Source organism: Tupaia chinensis, unplaced genomic scaffold, assembly GCF_000334495.1.
Source record: "Tupaia chinensis unplaced genomic scaffold, TupChi_1.0 Scaffold000451_2, whole genome shotgun sequence".
Taxonomy (NCBI): Eukaryota; Metazoa; Chordata; class Mammalia; order Scandentia; family Tupaiidae; genus Tupaia; species Tupaia belangeri.
Window position 1 is genome coordinate 3,262,677 of NW_006159958.1, and position 11,890 is coordinate 3,274,566.

The 11,890-nt window shown below is 47.4% G+C and overlaps 1 pseudogene; it reads left to right on the forward strand.

The window, feature by feature from the left end:
* Positions 1-3,652, forward strand: part of LOC106735592 (heterogeneous nuclear ribonucleoprotein C-like) — a 59,313-nt pseudogene extending 55,661 nt beyond the window's left edge.
* Positions 3,653-11,890: the final 8,238 nt, after the last annotated feature.

Below are 11,890 nucleotides of genomic sequence, written 5' to 3' on the forward strand. Positions count from 1 at the left end.
CAGGCCTACTTCAAAGCTATGTAGTGAAAGTGCTGGGCAGAAGTTGGAAGGAATCTCAGTTGCTGAGTGACTGTGTGGAGCCAAGCTCCTTGACAAACCATCCTTGAACTATGTCCAGAGTAAGAAATACGTAGATAGTTGTAGTGATGACCTGCTGGGGCGTGGGGATGTTTGTTACAGCAGTTAGCTTTCTTCTCATAGTATAAAAATTGGTCATCTGAAGTGAGTGTTACCACAAGGGTCTATACCATGTGACATTGGCTATTGAGTGACAAGCAGTTTGAAAACTGGTATTAGGAGCTTTAAAGTATAGCTGTCCATGCCATGAAGTGGCAAGCTGCTTGGGAGCACTGTCACCTGTGCTAACTTGGAAGAGAAGCACACGGGTCCTAAGCGTGTAGTTCTAGGGGAAGTGGTTGTGACAAATAAATGGATCGGTGTGTCTTGGCCACCATAGGCTACATTTGGCAAGGAATTACGGGAAAGAGATGAGCTCAGGAGAGTAACAGCTGGTTTGAAGTAGAAATAAAAAGGAACAGAAAGAAGGAGTTTTCCGGGTTGGAGAAACCAACCACGTCTGGACATGGAAAATAAGATCGAGAAAGACCACAGGCTGCACTGAAAATGGATGAAAGAGGTGACATTTTCACTCAATTATGGAACCTTTAGGTTGTTATGATTAAGTTGAGAGGATGCGACAGGGAGACAAAGAAAGGAGTAAACAGGGCTTGATGATTAGGTCTAGGGAAGAACTCTCAGCACGACTGTTTGCACGTAGAATTGACTGGAAGCAAGTAGAGCAGAAACTTAGGGTGGGAGGGGATTTTATTGATAAAGAATAAATCCTGGAGGAAGAAGTCTTTAACTGAAGCTGAAAATATTCCTTGGGGGGCCAGCAGGTGGCGTAGTGGTTAAGGCGTTGGACTACCACATGGCCCACCATGGTGCAAATCCTGGATCCTGTGGTTTGAAAATCACGCCAGACACATAAGCATACATGCCCAAAATTCAGAGAGGAGAATGGAAGAGAAGTGTGTGTGGGGGGGTGATTTCTCACTTTTCCTCTCTCTTGTCTCTCTCTGGCGAGCACACATGCCCTATGGCAAAAACTAAACAAGCAAACAAACAAACAAAAAAGCCTCCTGTCCCCAACTATCCACAAACAGGAAGTAGGTTCTGAAAACTCTATGACATCCAAGGAGGACATAGTACCCTACTCCTACATCAGATGCAGCTGTGGAAGAATGTCCCCACAAAGCCCATTAAGGTTGTAGCCCGAGGACGTGGGGAAACATCGTCAAGGAGTTTTCTTAGAGGGCAAAGCCAGGGTAGAATCAGAGGACAACCTGGCTGCCCGGCAGGGAAGTTTCTCAAGCTTGACCCCATGAGGTTACACCATGGAACAGACCACCCACTGCTGAGTGGCTTCCACTCTTTCTATGAACAGCAGTTTTTACTGAGGTTCTTGGCCCATCACATTCTTTTTTTTTAAAATTTATTTATTATCATCATAATCTTGTTTATATTATATTGAATCACATGTAACTTTACAGTGTATTACAGTTCTTTTTCCAAAAGGAATACCATGCATGTCAGTCAATACAGAGACATTAAAGTCCCCACTTCATCATCCAATATCTTTTCATTGTTTTTTCCCAATCATTATTATTATTATTCCAATTTTTTTTAAACTGTCAATCACTATTTCTCATTTTGCTTGTAAAAAGACTTTACCCATCATGAAATACTTCTCAGACCCATCCAGTTGACAATACTATACACGTCAGCATCAACAGGTAATAAAACATATCTGTGTCCCACTAACGTCCTGCCTCTCTATTTGTTCTCTTTCTCTACACTCTTCTCTTCTCCCCCATTACACATTGAGTGTGTGTGTGTGTGTGTGTGTGTGTGTGTGTAAGGGAGTGACAAGCACACTTTACAGTCCACAGGCCACTAGACCATGCAGTGATTGGATAGGCTTTGGGTTGTCTTCCCTGGGGAAAAGAATGAGTTTTTCTCTGTGCAAGATGGAAAGCTCTCGGGGACTGTGACAGAGAATACTAGCATTTGGTTGACATTCTTGTCACTTCTTTTCCTCTTGTATACTGCATGAAGCTACATTCCCAGTTCCTAATACTTAGCTCGGGATACTCAATTTACTTATGGTCAAGGGCATGTGGGGAATCGAGAAGCACGACATCTCCAGGACTGACCCCGAGAACTCTGCATTACCTTCCCTATGTTCTGTTTTCATTCTCCAGCTAGATGATGGTGACCACATTTTGAAGAAGGAGGTGTGCAAAATGGAAGGAGCCTGGGTCCCTGAATGAATGCATGGAACTGAGTTGCTGGGCCATTTTGCACTGGACAGTGACACGAGTGAGAAATAAACCTTAGTTGTTTCGATTTTGTGAGGAGTTGGTGATGGAGAGGTGGTAGCTGCATTTCCTACCTCCAGCTGCGGTCAGTTTCTTTGCCTAGAACCTGGGAGCAAGAGGTTCAGAATCAAATCTCTTTTCCCTCTCCTTTCATGCGAGATTTATTTTTTTTTTAATTTATTTTTTTTTATTTCCAGCTATACTTTTTAGCTTCGTGAGGAATCTTACCATCAGTCGCAACGGCCAGCCATGTTACCGACAAGACAGATCCTCGCTTCGAGAACTCCCGTGTATTCATTGGGAATCTCAACACTCTTGTGGTTTAAGAAGTCTGATGTGGGGACCAGCAGTTAGTGTAATGGCTATGTCCCTGGACTCCCACATAGTTGACCACGGTTCGCGTCCCGGACCCGGTGGCTTAAAACTCACGCCGGGCGCATGTGCGTGCGTGCCCAAGATCCCGAGAGGAGAATGGAGGAGGAGGGATTGCAGCGTGACCATCCCCCCTGGGGGGTGATGTCTCGCTTTCTGTCTCTCTGTCTCTCTCTGTCTGGTGAGCGCACGCGCCCTAAAGCAAAAACCTCTCAAAAAAAAAAAAAAAGAAAAGAAATAAAAAAAAGAAGTCTGATGTGGAGACAATCTTCTCGAAGTATGGCCACATTGTGGGTTGCTCTGTTCATAGGGCCTTGCCTTCGTTCAGTGTGTTAATGAGAGGGGTGCCCAGGCTGCTGTGGCAGGAGAGGATGGCAGGATGATTGCTTGTCAGGTTTTAGATATTAATCTGGCTGCAGAGCCAAAGTGAGCTGAGGAAAAGCAGGTGGGAGACGCCCTGCAGCGGAGATGTACGGCTCCTCTTTTGCCTTGGACTAGGACTTTCAGCGCGGCGACGATGACAGGATGCACAGTTACCCAGCCCGTGTTCCACCGCCACCTCCCATTGTTCATGCTGTCGTGCCCTCGGAACGCCAGCGCGTACCAGGAAACACTGCACGGAGGGGCAAAAGCTTCCATTCCAAGAGCGGACAATGAGGATCGTCTTCCAAGTCTGGAAAGTTGAAAGGAGACGACATTCAGGCCATTAAGAAGGAGTTGACTCAGAGAAAACAAAAAGTGGATTCTCTTCTGGAAAACCTGGGGAACAATCGAAAAGGAACAGAGCAAACAAACAGCTGGAGTTGATCAAGGATGACGAAAAAGAGGCTGAGGAAGGAGAGAACGGCAGAGACAGCGCCAGTGGCGAGGATGACTCTGAAGCACATGGTGGGGTTTAGAAATCATACCCATTCTTTCTCTACCTAGGCGCTTGTCTAAGATCAACATTTCCCCAGATCCTCTCTCCTAGTATCTGTTACCTAGGCGCTTGTCTAAGATCAACATTTTCCCCAGATCCTCTCCCCTAGTATCTGCAGCACATGCTCACTGTTCTCCCCATCTTTGTCCTTCCCATGTTCATGAATTCATACTGCCCTGCGCCTGGTTTCATTTCACTTCTTTAGATGCTCCTAGTAGTTTTGCTAAGTCTTACACTGCAATTTTACTTTTAATCTTTTTTTTTTTTGAGAGGTGTTTGCTACAATGCATGTGCACTTGCCAGAAAGACAGACAGAGACATAGAGATAGAAAGCGAGAAATTACCCCCCGGGGGGATGGCCATGCCGCAATCCCTTATCCTCCATTCTCCTCTCGGGATCTTGGGCACGCACGCACACGCGCCCAGTGTGAGTTTAAGCCACCGGGCCTAGGACTCGAACCGTGGTTGACTACATGGGAGTTCAGCGACATAGCCATTATGCTAAGTGCTGGTCCCATTTTGCTTTTAATTTTGATACCTCTTTATGACTTAAAAAGGATGTATGATTTTTATCAACTGTCTCCAAAATAATCTCTTGTTATGCAGAAAGTACAGTTTTTTTCATTCATTGATGAGTTCAGTAGTTGCTTCCCTAACTGCGAAGGCAGTGTTATTTAGTAGCGTAGCACCTGAGAGCAGCTTTGAGTTAGAAGTAAATGTCTTATGCCCCACATTAGAGTGACTTATGGGACTATTCAACACAAACGTAACACTGTATTTTTGTGAATGGGAGTTGGCATGTCAAATGCATCCTCTAGAAAATAGTGTAATAGTCTTAAGATGTGTTTTCTAAAGTTGATACTGTGGGTTATTTTTGTAAACAGCCTGCTGTTTGGGACCATTTCCCCTCAAAATAAGGAAGTCCTTATTAAACCAGGAATTTGGAGGAAAAATACAGAGAAATAAACTTTAGTTGTTTCAACCCACTGCAATTTGGGGGCTGTTTGTTGCAGGATTATTATTTTAAAAGAATTATTAATTTAATTAATTATTATTTAAATTTTTGCTATAGGGCACACGTGCTCACCAGGGGGGAGAGACAGAGGGGGAAAGAGAGAGAGAGAGACAGAGAGACAGAGCAAGCTAGCTGAACCATGGTTGGCCATGTGGGAGTCCAGAGCTTTAACCACCACGCCACCTGCTGACGATGTTCGAGGATTAATTTACCCTGACTAATACGCAGACCTGGATCAAATCTGGGTTAAACCTGGATCAAACCTGGATAATTTTTGTTCGTTTTGCTTGTTTGCTTGTAGGGCATGTGTGCTAGCCAGAGAGAGACAGAGAGAGAAAGAGAAGAAGAGGGAAAATGAGAAGTCAAACCCACCTCTGCACCAGACAGAGACAGAGAGAGAAAGAGAAGAGCTCACCTGTCAGCTGGGCTGTTCTTCAGGGAGGCGATCACTGGGAGGTGGTTGTATTAGGCTGTTGTCAGGATCAAGCACGTGGAGGGACTGGGAAGTGTTGAACTGGAAACCATGGTAAGTTGACTGAGCATGCTTCTGGTGGGGACAGTCCGCTGATACTCCACATGGGTGCTGAGGCAACATAAAATGACCTGAATTCGCTACACTGGCTCTTTTTCTTTTCTTTAAATATCTTGCGTTGTCTTCTCCCTCAGAATCTTCCATCTGTTCCTTCTGTTTAGAAATCTCCTCTACATTATCTTGTGGTCACTCTATTATCCTGAAGATCTTAGCTCATACTCATTTCCCTAGGGAAGATTCTGGGCCCCCTCAGACAAATGGAACCCTCCTACATATCAGCTATGGGTCTTAGTTCCGGTCACCCCAAAGCAGCTCTGGATTGGGCAGAAGAGAAACGTTTGGGGGTTTTGGCAAATTCTGCTAACTGCCCACCTCACGTCTGTTCCCCTCTTTGTGCCTCATTGACAGACCCCAGTTTGGTTCAGAGGGATGATGTGTTCTGAAGCTCTTTCTCCAGGTGCCTTCTGTAGGATCTCTTCTGTCCTGTAGGTATACGTGAGAGTCTATTCAGTGGGTTTTCTTTCTTTTTTAGAATCATTTATTCAATTTTATTTATTATTAGTATTATTAGTAGTAGATGTTGCTATAGGGCGCGTGCACTTGCCAGAAAGACAGAGAGAGATAGAGAGACAGAAAGTGAGAAATCACCCCCCAGGGGGGATGGCCATGCCACAATCCTTTCTTCTTCATTCTCCTCTTGGGATCTTGGGTATGCATGTGAATTTAAGCCACCCGGCCTGGGACTTGAACCACGGTCGACTACATGGGAGTCCAGTGACATAGTCATTATGCCAACTGCTGGTTCCTATTATTACTGTTTTTTTAATTTGCTATAGAGCATGTGTGCCCACCAGGGAGAGGGGAAGTGAGAAAGCAAGCCACCAGGTCCAGGACTTGACTGGTAGTTGGACTATTGTTTCCTAAAATGGCAGGCACTCTGCCCCTCTCCCCTGCCAGCCTCTTGGTCTCTGAGTGAGGACGAGCCACCCGCTGAGAACGGCGGACCAGGAGGATGCACACAGAGGTGAGCAGGACAGATGCGAGGCTGGTGGGTAGGGCCTGGAGCTGGACCTGGGGGATCCTGAACAGAGACAGTGTCAGACGGAATGAGTCACATCTTATGGGCTCCTGAGGAGAGGTAGGCACACCTGAGTTGGTCAAGATTAAATTCCTGTGAGAGTATGACTCAATAATGAATTTGCAATATATTAAAAAAAAATCTTCTGGGACCAGCAGTTGGTGTAATGACTATGTTGCTGGATTCCCATGTAGTTGATCGTGGGTTGAGTTCTGGACCTGGTGTCTTAAACTTACGCCAGGCGTGTGTGTGTGTGTGCCTAAGATCTCCAGAGGAGAATGGAGGAGAAGGGATTTGCAGCATGGCCATCCCCCCTGGGTGTGTGTGTGTGATTTTTTGCTTTCTGTCTCTGTCTCTCTCTGGGAATGCACGTGCCCTATAGCAAAAACCACTCAAAAAAAAAAAAAAATCCTCAGAAAAGTTCTCTGAGATTGTGGCCTGAGTGTCATCAGTGCTGAATTCATTAAGTACTATTGTCCTTTTTGTTGTTTTATTTTGTTTTGATTTTAGTTTTGCTATATGGTGTGGACCCTCACCAGTGAGACAGAGAGAAAGAGAGAAAAGTGAAAAATCCTCCTTGGCCCCCAAAGGAGGGATGGCCATGATGCAATCTCACCTCCTCCATTTTCCTCTCGGGATTTTGAGCATGTACCCACATGATTTTCAGGCAGCTGGGTCCAGGACTTGAACCCTTCAGTCGGCCATATGGGATCCAGCTATCTTAACCTCCACGCCACCTGCTGACCCCAGTATTACTGTCTTTTTAAAGTTTTTTTTTTCTATGTGTAAGAGACAGAGACAGAGATAGACACCCCCAACAGGGTATTCAGGCCGCAATACACCCCCAGCCATCCACCTAGCCTGTGCACATGCACCCCCACACACTCAGGGAGGTGTCAGGATATGAGCCCAGAATCTTTTTAAACGTAATTAGTTACTTATTATTATTTTTAAATTAGACCAGAGAGAGAGACAGTGAGAGCAAGAGAAAGGGAAAGTGAGAAAGCAAATTGCCAGGTCCTGGACTCGAACACTGGTCAGCCATGTGGGAGTCCAGGGCCCCAACCATCACACCACCTGCTGGCCCCTGAGCCTAGAATCTTTTCCAGGTGGGTGCAGTTCCCACTGCACTGCCACTGGCCCCCACTATTATTGTCTTCTTGTTACTGTACAACTGAGAGGGCAAAAAGGAGTTGTGTGGTGTGTGGTTTGTCACATGAGTACGTGTGGACCATTGTATATGTGTGCATGTCTTGGTGTGTGTGTTATTTTGTTTGCCTTTTCTGTGTATTTGCAGGTGCGCATTGCTCCGTGTGCACGTCTTTGTGTGTCTTTCTATAATGTGTGCATGCATCTGCACATTTATATGTGTGTGTACGCAGAACGAGTGTGTGCATTGCCTGCTCCCAGCCTGGCTGTGTGCACACCCTCCCTGCCTGCCCCCATCCCTAGAATGCTGCTTTGTCTGTCATCCTTTCATATTCAAATGTTCGCCCAGCCCCAGCATCCCCTGGGCATTTCAGGGCTGATCTTGTATTGTTAGGACAGGGTGAGTGGGTGAGCTCATCACACAGCCCGGGATGATAATGCCTGCCTGAGCCGGGGGACTTGGGGGCCCCTTGCTTCTCCAGAGGGGCTCTCCTCAGTTGGGCCTGCCTCATCCCACCCCATGCCAGTCACAACCTGGGCACCCAAGTCATACATTTAATTCTGAAATACAGAAGAATACAAACGACGGTTCAACCGATATTTATTTATTTATTGGAGGTGTACACAGCTCTAAACCCTTTTCTTGTTTTCTTTTTTCTTTTTTTGGAGAGGTTTTTGCTACGGGGCATGTGTGCTTGCCAGAAAGACAGAGAGAGACAGAGAGACAGAAAGCGAGAAATCTCCCCCCAGGGTGATGGCCACACCGCAATCCCTTCTCCTCCATTCTCCTCTTGGGATCCGGGCACTCAGGCACACAAGCCCAGCGTGAGTTTAAGCCACCGGGTCCGGGACGCGAACCGTGGTTGGCTACATGGGAATCCAGGGACATAGCCATTACGCCAGCTGCTGGTTCCTGTTTTATCTCATTATAGCTCCATTTTAAGGATGAGGAAACTGACACAGAGGAAGATGGCCAAGGGTAGAGAGCCGCTAAGTGAAAGATTTGCATCTAGGTCTCTGGTCCCTGGGGACTGTACCCTAGTCACCACACTAACTACTGCACACATGTCCTCAGGTGGTCCGGCTAGTGGGGTTGCCAGGCACCTGACCCATCAATCCCCATTGGCTGCACTCTCCACCCAGCTTTCTCTCCCTCATCCCTGCCATTCTTCCACGTCACCTCCCTTTCTTCAGTCCTGGCCCCATCCCCTGTCCTGGACCCTGCTTTAGCCTCAGGCCTGGCCTCCCTGCCTGGCTCCCTACTCCTTAGCACTGCTGCGGACACCCTTCCTGAACCTCCTGTCACTCCTGGGTTTATACCTTCATGTCTCCCCATTGTGCTGTGGTCAAAGCTGAGATTTACCCTGGCATTCAAGGCCCTTTGGAATCTGGTCCTGTCCCCAACCTTGGTGGGACTGTCTTGGGGAGGGTGGAGTAGGCAAAGGCAAAGGCAAAAAGTTGGGATCGGTACCGAGCCCCTTGGGGCAGGGGAATAGGCATGTAAGTTAGGCTACTGTGTGTTCCAGCTGTCCTTGGGCTCACCCAGGCACCTAGAATTGGGGATAGTTGCTTCTGCTCTCAGCTGCAGACCTGGTCCAGTTGGAGACTGGCTGAGATACTAACACTCTCTCTTCCTCATCCCGGGGGCATCTATGACCTCAAATGCTCCTGTTCCACCCCAGTTCATAGGGAGAGGGGAGGAGAGGAGCTCTCCCCAGGTCTAGGCTGTAGGCCACGCAGAGGGAGCCAGAGATTCATGGGCACAAGGGGTCGATCAGCTTCTGTTTGCAGTAGTCATGGGTAGATGAAAAGAGGGGATGGGAGACTTCTGGCGTCAGGTACTTCTGGGGTTCTTTTCCTTCTCTGTTGACTGCCAAGTTGGTCAACCTCTTAGAGGTTGTTTCCTCATTGAGAAATGGGACACCACTCTCATGTCACAGAGTTGCAGCAAACACTAAGACATTCTATTGGGAAAGGAACACTTTAAAAATAAATGAATACAAATGGCATTTCTACCAAAAAAAAAAAAAAAAAAAAAACAATTTATATTCCTTGTCCTTTGGAAGTTTTCTTGAAAAGATAGTCAAGAATAGCTATGAAAATTTAAATAAAAATGGAGAACAGGAAGGAAGAAGCCTACAATACCAGATGCCAAATGCATAGCAAAGCGGAATCTAAAATCTGCCAAGGACTAAGGACTAATGACTAATGTATCATGTACATCAGAAAACAATCATTCTGGGACCAAATGAATAAAAAGGGGATTTTTCCCAAAAAAAAAAAAAAAAAAAAAACCAGTTTGATCTCCTGTGCACTTGGAATGTTGCTTTTCTTGGCGGAGTCCTGGAACGGTTCCTTCTGCCTGTGTTGTCTTTCCAGGTCTCAGTTTCCTCATTCCTCAAAAGGAGATAACGACAGCCCCTGCTTCATTATGGAGTTCTGAAGATTGAGAGAAAACTCTTAGCACATAGCAGGTGCATGTCCTTGACTTCACTGCTCCCCAGGACCAGCCGGCCTGCCTTCCCTTGCTGGAAATGGGGATTCTGAGGCTTGTAGGTCACAGAGGTGCATTCACTGCTCTGCTGGCCAAGAGGGAAGAGGGGTTAGGAATCCTATTACCATGGGTGGGTCCAGCTCCCAGACAATGGGAATTGCATTAACCTCTGCCAGGGAGATCACCATCTGTCCAAACAGTGAGGGCGAGGTGGCCCACTGCCTGCATGTCTGAGGATCACACACCGCAGGCTCCCTCCCCAAAGCCTTCTCCAGCACTCATGACTTGGCCAACCCCACCCTCCCTGGCCTTAGTCTCCCATCTGTACAAGGGTCTTGGCTTCTCTGCTCCAGGTCACAAGTACCAAGTTATTGCTGCAGTTGGATGGCCTCCTGCCTGGCAAATTCATGTGCTGACACTTGGTTGTCTCATAAAGGTGTTAAGTGAAAATGTAATCCCTCCATGTTATCCCAGGGTAAGGTCTTTGGGTACGATAAAGTCATTAGGGTTGATTGAGTTGGGGCAGGGGTTATAAGAGGAAAAACAAGACCAGAACAGTCAGAAACTTGTGGACAGCCTCTCCGTTCAAGATCCTACCCTCTCTGGGAGCAGCAGTTAGTGTAATGGCTATGTTGCTGGATTCCCATGTAGTCGACTGCAGTTCGCCTCCCGGAAACTCACGCTGGGCGCATGTGCGTGCGTGCCCAAGATCCCGAGAGGAGAATGGAGGAGAAGGGATTGTGGAGTGGCCATCCCCACTGGGGGGTGATTTCTCGCTTTCTGTCTCTCTGTCTCTCTCTCTTTATGGTGAGCACACGCCCCCTATAGAAAAAACCTCTCCAAAAAAAAAAAAAAAAAAAAAGAAAAGAAAAGAGAAGAAAAGAAAAAATAAATCCTGCTCTCTGTGATGGTGTAGCCTCACTAGAAGTTGGCCCCAGACCTAAGACCTCCAAACCATGAGCTGAATAAACCTCTGTTCCTACGAACCCCTCCTGGCAATGCAACAGTGAGCTAAAACAGCGATTCTTCCCAAACTCTGCCATGTAAGTTAAGGTCCGGGTAAAACTAGAAAGACTGCTCAGAGCTCCCAACTCTGCTCACTCTAGACAAGGGTGATCTGAGGCCTGTGAAGAGAAGATATGCCATCCATGGCCACTTAGCCAGCCAGTGGCAGGACTGTGAGTATTGTGAGGGTAGAAGCCACAGCTCAGGGACAGGGTCTTGGGGGCAGGAGTGTGGGAGGTGGAGAGGAGCCTCCAGTAGGGCTCTCACACCTGAGTTTTACGGTAGAGAAGCTGGACTCAGATGGACATTGGCTTGCCCTTGCGAGGCACCATCCTCTGTTCCTCTCCTGTGGGACCAGCCAGGCTTCCCAAGATGGGCATCCAAGGCTAGTAGGCAGCTTCTCTCACCTCTAGTGTCATTGCCAGATGTGCCTGAAACTCCAGTCCCACCAACCTAGTCTCTCCACCTCAGGTGTGCTCTGTATTTCCCCGTCTCCAGGCCCTGACTCCTGCTGTTCCCCAGCCCAGAAGGACCCTTCCCTCCATCAACTTCACGGACTTTTCCAATCTCATTTCTTACCATGAATCCCCTCCCTCACTCCACTTTGGTCTCCTTGCTGTTCCTCGAAACCACCCAGAACACCTTGTTGCAAGGCTTTGCAAGCTCACAATTTCCCTTGCATGGGGTGTCATTCCCCCAGGGAGCCTCAGAGCTTGCCTCCTCATGTCACACAGGTTCCTGCTCTTATGTCCCTATGGCAGAGAGGTCTTCTCTGAGCATCCTGTCTAAGACAGCCCTCACAGGGGATGGACAATAGTAAATCAGAAAACATGATGCTCTTTGAGGCAATCCTATCTGGGAAGGTTTCTGGTTCAAGGCTGGAGATCTCCCTGAGTACTTTGGGCCCATGCATGCCTGTGGTCTGGGGGCTGGCTGAAGCTAGGG